This window comes from Oryctolagus cuniculus, chromosome 11, assembly GCF_964237555.1.
Source record: "Oryctolagus cuniculus chromosome 11, mOryCun1.1, whole genome shotgun sequence".
Lineage (NCBI taxonomy): Eukaryota > Metazoa > Chordata > Mammalia > Lagomorpha > Leporidae > Oryctolagus > Oryctolagus cuniculus.
In genome coordinates this window covers 116,039,033-116,045,032 of record NC_091442.1, presented here as the reverse complement: position 1 = coordinate 116,045,032, position 6,000 = coordinate 116,039,033, and the positions used below count along the sequence as shown (strand labels likewise).

The 6,000-nt window shown below is 49.8% G+C and overlaps 1 protein-coding gene across 2 annotated transcripts in view; it reads left to right on the top strand.

Annotated features, from left to right (window-relative positions):
- The first annotated feature begins 3,036 nt into the window (after positions 1-3,036).
- ENTHD1 (ENTH domain containing 1) overlaps positions 3,037-6,000 on the top strand; it is a 141,152-nt gene continuing 138,188 nt past the window's right edge. For both annotated transcript variants that reach the window (XM_002721414.5, XM_051834068.2), the window contains exon 1: positions 3,037-3,165. The gene's annotated coding sequence lies outside the window, so the exon portion shown is untranslated. The remainder of the gene's footprint in view (positions 3,166-6,000) is intronic.

Below are 6,000 nucleotides of genomic sequence, written 5' to 3'. Positions count from 1 at the left end.
CATTAGGCTACTATGGACCTTCTTACTTGAGCATAAGCAATGGAATAATGCAACAGTCAATTTGGTCATGGAGATGGCTCCAAGGTGCCTAACGGTCATGGGCACACAGCACGGATCTGCTGGGCAAAGGAACGATTTGTGTCTTGCAGGGGCCAGAGTGGCATGGCCTGCGCTCTCGCCACTCTACTCAGAATGGCCTGCAACTTAAAACATGTTTTTAAATATTTACTTATTTATTTGAAAGAGTTACACACAGAAAGAGAGGCAGAGAGAGAGGTCTTTCATCTGCTGGTTCACTTCCTAATTGGCTGCAACGGCCAGAGCTGTGCCAATCCGAAGTTAGGAACCAGGAGCTTCTTCCGGGTCTCCCACGTGGGTGCAGGGGCCCAAGGACTTGGGCCATTTTCTACTGCTTTCCCAGGCCATAGCAGAGAGCTGGACTGCAAGAGGAACAGCTGGGACTCGAACCAGTGCCCAAATGCGATGCTGGCACTGCAGGTGGTGGCTTTACCTGCTGCGCCACAGTGCCGGCCCCTAAAACATGAATTTTCAGACTTGGACACAGGAGATTGGGGTTCAAGTTCCAGCTGAATTGTTTCCAAGTTATGTGTATCTGGGCAATTCTTGTAACCCATTTATTCCTACCAACTCAGCTCAAGTTCTTCTCCAGGGAGTCTTGTCTAACTATGTAGATTTAGACAAATCCTCCTTTTGTCCCCAAACATTTGATGCCTGCCGTTATCATGGAAAATTATTATAATTGCTGGTTTATTCCTGTTTCTTCTATTAGACTATGTCTTCCTTCTATTCTCATGACTCAGCAATGGAGCTGGTCACACAGCAGGTACTCAAACATGTAGAAAGAACGTCATCTTCTCCAAACTCAGCTTCCTCTTCTACAAAATGGAACAAAAATGCTACTTTTCAGTCTTCCTTTGACATTTACATAAGATATACAAATAAAACTCTTTCATAAACTGTTAACTCACTGTATAAAATGCTTGTTTGTCCCCAACTACTCTATTGAATAAAATCTAAATACTGGGGATAGTATTGTGGCATAGTGGGTTGAGCTGCTGCCTAGGAAGTTGGCATCCCATATGGGCACCAGTTCCAGTTCCGGCTGTTCTACTTCCCGTCCAGCTTCCTGCTAATGCACCTGGTAAAGCAGCAGAGAATGACCCAATTGCCTGGGCCCCTGCCACCCATGTGGAAGACCCAGATGGAGTTCCAGGCACCTGGCTTTGGTCTGGCTCACTGCTGGTCATTGTGGCCATTTGGGGAATGAACCAGCAGATGGAAGATATCTCTCTCTCTCTCTCTCTCTTTCACCCTCTCTGTGTATCACTCTGCTTTTCTTTCTTTTCTTTTCTTTTTTTTTTTTTTTTGGACAGGCAGAGTTAGACAGTGAGAGAGAGAGAGACAGAGAGAAAGGTCTTCCTTCCGTTGGTTCACCCCCAAATGGCCGCTACGGCTGGTGTCGATCTGAAGCCAGGAGCCTGGTGCTTCCTCCTGGTCTCCCTTGCGGGTGCAGGGCCCAAGCACTTGGGTCATCCTCCACTGCACTCCCAGGCCACAGCAGAGAGCTGGACTGGAAGAGGAGCAACCAGGACAGAATCCGGCGCCCCAACCGGGACTAGAACCCAGTGTGCCGGCGCCGCTAGGCGGAGGATTAGCCTAGTGAGCCGCGGCGCCGGCTGCCACTCTGCTTTTCAAATAAAATATAATAGATCTTTTAAAAAAAGCTAAAAAGATAAGTTTATTAAAAAAAAAACCAAACACCTTAGTATGACTTTCAAGGCCTTGAACAGTCTATTTTCCAATTTCCCTTTGCCTATCCCTCCCATTACTCTTTATTTCAAATACACCAACTTCTTTCATACTTCCTATCACTTTATGTTGTACCTACCTGCCTCCATGTCAGTATAAATAATGTTGGCTATTAGAAAAATGATAAGTGAAGCAGTAGGAGCTAAAAACAAATGTTATTCTTGTCCACTACCCATTTTCTTACCCTCTGAGTCTTTCTCCCCCCATCCTAGTCGGTATCCCACTCAGCCATCGACGTTCTTTAGAACCTGGGTTTGGTTATCTTTTCAATGCCTGCTGGATGTAACCGTCTAGCAGTGTGGTCGCGGTTCTCCATGACCCGAGTCCCTCTGCCCCTTCACCTCCCTCTGCTGTTCCAGTAATTGCCTCTGTGACAGCCATAGAAACTACAGTCCTTGGAGCTTCACTGAGATGATGGCTCTCTCAGCTTCCACGCCTTTATACACGCTACGTCCTTGGCCTCCAACGACCTCCTCTGCCTGGTTTCTCCAGTGAACACCCTGTCATCCCTTAAGATTCAATTCAGATGTGAACTCTTCTGTGAAACTTGCCCTTAAATGCTCCTTGGCTGAATTAGAAGCTCTCTCCTCTCTTATCATGCTATATGTATCTTGCTAGAATCTTCCATGAGGGTGCATGTCACCTCCAGGAGTGTGTGCACACATCCCGCACAGGGCTGTGTTTTATCGCGGGGTCCTTACCGCCTGGCACACAGTGCCCGTGCACTGAAGATCAGCTGAACACATCAACGACTGCCTGTCATCCCAGGAACTCCTACCCCGGCACACGTGTGACATTCTTTGTCCTTTGGGGTGTCTGTCAGATGCCTGAGGCAGTTACAATTACCCTAGTAACACACACTGTAAACGTTTGTTATTTGAAAGGAGGAGTAGGGCAGTGCCACAGCCCTAATTTATTTCTAATACACCCACATCTTTCATACCTGCTACCACTTTATATTATATTATATATAAATATATAGTAATATATTTATATTGTACTTACCTACTTCCAGGTCAGTATAAATAATGTTGGCTACTATTATTATTATGAACAAAGCAGTAGGAGCTAAAAACAAACGTTACCTTTGTCTGCGGGGCATTTTCTTAGCCTCCAAGTCTTCTTCCTCCTAGCCACGTCAGGTGGGGCATATTAATCTCCTGTATCCATTTTGCTCCAGGGACTGGCAGAGGTGGGCACCCGGGGACCGGAAGTGAGGAAGCGGAAGTGGGGCCCTGCGTGCGCGGCTGGGCCACAGTCTAGGAGGCGGAATGGGCAGAGGGGTTTGAATCCGAAGGGAAAAGGGTCCCGGGCAGCTCCTGGACCGTATCTGAGGTAACAGCTGCTCGTTTGGGAGCGTGTGTGGGGGTGGGGAGGGGACGGCCTGGAACCACCTCCATTTTGAGCTCTGCTTCTGGCGAGGGTAGGTCCCTGCTGTGTGACGCCATGACGCCCCTTCCTCCTTCTAGAATCTTCCACGCAGGCCGGCCTGCGGTGCGGCAGTCAATTGCGCGCCCTCTGAGGGTGGTCGCCCGCTTGCCCCTCTGCGGGACCCCGCCCCGGGCCCACCGGTGCCCACCGTGCGCGGTGATGGTTCTCACCTCCATGTTGAATGACGGGAGCGGATGCCGAGGGGAGGCCGTGTGGCCGGGAGGGTGGTTCTCGGCCGCCACTCTGGGTTTCCAGGGTCCCCCAGAGCGGCTGGCTTCTTCCTCTCCTGCGCTGCAGGCGGGGCGGGCAGGCCGAGCCCCAGCTAGGACGTGGCACAGCGGACGGACCTCAAGTCCGCGCCTTTAAATCCCACTGAGGCGGGGGCGGGGGCGCTCGGTCGGCGCGGCGCCTTTCCCTGCTTCCTGGCGTGGAGTCCGCCCCGTGGTAAATTCTGGAAAGGGATTAGTAGACCGAACTCGGGCGCGCACAGATGGGGCCCAGGAAGTCGAGGCTCTCTGCCGCTTGCGGCGTGCACCTGCCGGCCCGCGCTGGGGAATTCTCTCTGCCCCAGCGCGTTTCCTTGGGGGGCCAGGGCAGGACCTGCGCTCTCCCCACAGCCCTCGCCTAAACGCTGTGATGGTTGCCCTGTCATAGGCCGGCTCCTCCGCGCCCGGATCCTCCATTCTGAAACCCAGAGGGCGCAGAAAACCAGCGTTCTCCACGCCTCGCTCGACGCGGGCCATCGCAGCCTGTAGTCCAAGGATTGCCACGTTCAAATGCAGGCGTGTTAATGTGGGGGTTTGCTCCGAGTGAGCCCGCAGCTCACCCTGGCCATCGTGTATGGTACTGGCACAGAAATCCCCCGAGTGAACTTGAATTCCAGAACTCACCCAGCCTCCGAGGGTTTGGACGAGATCAGTGTCACCTGGTGATTTAAGTCATTTCCTATCACAATTCAGATAAGGGGGGAGGGGGCAGCATTTTGGACCAGCGCAGAGCTAAAAAGAAAACGACTTTTCTTATGCCGTGGAATTGTAAGAGAGAGCTTAAGTATGTTGTTTGATGTAGAATTACGTTTTACATTCCTCCCCCAAGCGGCGTGAATGGTAGGTCTCTGATGTTAAGACAGCGTGCTTATAGTCCAGAGTAACTGCAGCTTCGTCCCCGAGAGTAGGTCACTCCCTCAACACATGGTCTTGAGGACCTACTTTCGCTGGTGTCTTCTGAGCGCAGGGTTGCAGCGGCCAAGAGCTCTGCCCTCAAGCAGCTTGGAAAAATGTCCTTGTGAGGAAAGGCAGTGACAGACACAGGGCGTACAAGGAGCTTAGCCAGATGCCGAAGAAAGTGGTTGACCCGGCCGGTGAGGGCCTCTCAGAGAGTAGCATGGCTCTTACTTTCTTCTCCACTTGATCTTAGCCAAAAGGCCGGGACGCGATACTTCCAGGTGATGTGGTGATGTGGTAGGCGGCCGGTCAGGGTTCACGGGTGGAAGTTCCCCCGAGTGTCCCCGCACCGTGCTCCTGTGTTGCCTACGGATGCTTTCTGGGAAACGTGTCGTTAGGTGATTCCATCGTTGTGGGAGCCTGTGGAATGTACTCAAACCACGAGGACTGCTGTGTTGCCAAGTGATACAGCTTTACGGGGCCACCACGCTTGTACCTGGTCCGTCTTTGATGGAAACGCGTTATGTAGCGCATGATTGATTACAACCTCATAGTTGATGGTGTGAGTAAGCTGAGCATTCACTGTAGGCAGGTGTCTAAAACAAATGAACCAATGTGTAATTCACAACTAATGCCAATTGATTTAATTCCTTGTTCGTCTGAACAGACCTCAGTAGTAGAATGGAGGGGCCGGTGTTGTGGGAGAGCAGGGCGCGCACCTCTTGGGACCTGCATCCCGTACTGAAGTGCCGGTTTGTGTCCCAGCTGCTCCACTTCCAGTCCAGCTTTCCGCTAATGCATCCTCGGAGGCAGCAGATGGGTTCAGCTGCTTGGGTCCCTGCCACCCCATGGGAGACCCCAGAGAAGCTCCAGACTCCTCACTGAAGCCCAGCCCAGCCTGGCTGCGGTGGGCATTCGGGGAGTGAACCAGCAGGTGGAAGATCTCTGTTTCTCCCTCTCTGTTGCTCTGCAACTAAAGCATATGAAAATAAATATAGACATTAACAAAATAGGATAGTGTCTATTCTATGTTCCTGTTGCAAAGTACAGATCATTAGTAAGTGGTATTAATTCACTATTCAGACTTTGTTCTTTGTGGTTCTTTTAATGGTTAGATGGTTGGGACTGTATTTAATTTTGGTATGGTGTCAAGCATATCGATTTTCAGCTACCATATTGGATTAGAAGACTATTATTTTGATATTTTTTGGGGCAGAAAATTTATTTAAGAAAATTGTTTCTAAAAAGAATGCAGATTAGAGAATATAGAAAAACCAAAAAATTCAGATGTTCTCCAAGAAATAGATAGGTTAAAAAGCTAAATAGAAATAGCTAAAGAAGAACAAGACTTTAACAGCTGTTGTCCAATTCTGACAAGTTATGATTCTAACAGGCTTTTAAAAACATAGATTTGTAAAGAAAGAGATCAATATTTGTTGCTCTGAGCCAATGTCACAGTGGATCTTTGCACTGAATGAGTTTGGTATGAGGAAAAAAGGACAACAGGAAACTCTTGTGACTGAAAGTTTTAATAGCTTATTGAAACAACATAAATCAGATTTCTACTGCAGGAGGA